This window comes from Setaria viridis, chromosome 2 (assembly GCF_005286985.2).
Source record: "Setaria viridis chromosome 2, Setaria_viridis_v4.0, whole genome shotgun sequence".
NCBI classification, from domain to species: Eukaryota; Viridiplantae; Streptophyta; class Magnoliopsida; order Poales; family Poaceae; genus Setaria; species Setaria viridis.
Genome location: NC_048264.2, coordinates 18,408,596 through 18,409,255, shown reverse-complemented (window position 1 = coordinate 18,409,255; position 660 = coordinate 18,408,596). Strand labels below are relative to the sequence as shown.

Here is a 660-nt window from a genome sequence, read left to right as displayed (position 1 = left end):
ATCCCATGGTGAGGACAGGCCAGGATGTACTCCTGAAGCCTTTCCCATGCCTCAGGAATTGATTCCATTGCTGCTTGATGAAAACATGATATTCTTCCTCGAAGGGTGTCGGTTTTGCCCAATGGAAAGAACTTCGTGAGGAATGCCGCAGAGCATTTATCCCACATATTCACCTTCGTATGGCTTGCGTAGAACCATTGCTTCGATCTCCGAAGAAGAGAAAACAGGAACAGTCGGAGACGAATAGCATCTTCACTTACCCCTCTGATGGTGAAGGTGTTGCAAAGTTCCAGGAACTGTTGCAAATGGGTGCTTGCATCCTCGTTGGCTTTCCCACATAATGGGCTAGCCTGCACCATGGTAATGAGACTCGTTTTGATCTCGAGGTTGACGTTCCCTGTGTCCACCTCAGGACCTTTCAGCACCTGAGAGGCTAAGGGAGCGGAGAACTCACGAAGAGTCTTCTGGGCCATTGCGTTTGATGTAGATGCATAGATGGTGCAAAGGAAGCTGGTTCGACTGCCAAGAGAGTAATCTGAGGAGGAAGGACATGAGATCGTACCTTTCTCACAAGTGACTCCGGATTCTCAATGAAATTAGTCAGCAAGTCAAAACAAGTCATACACTACCTGTCTTCACATCAAAGATAGAGATGACATA

General features: G+C 47.4%; 1 non-coding gene across 1 annotated transcript; it reads left to right on the top strand.

Moving 5' to 3' along the window:
• On the top strand, positions 1–107 carry LOC117846686 (small nucleolar RNA R71). The gene has a single exon (XR_004638412.1). It is a non-coding gene; the product is annotated as a small nucleolar RNA R71 (small nucleolar RNA).
• Positions 108–660: the final 553 nt, after the last annotated feature.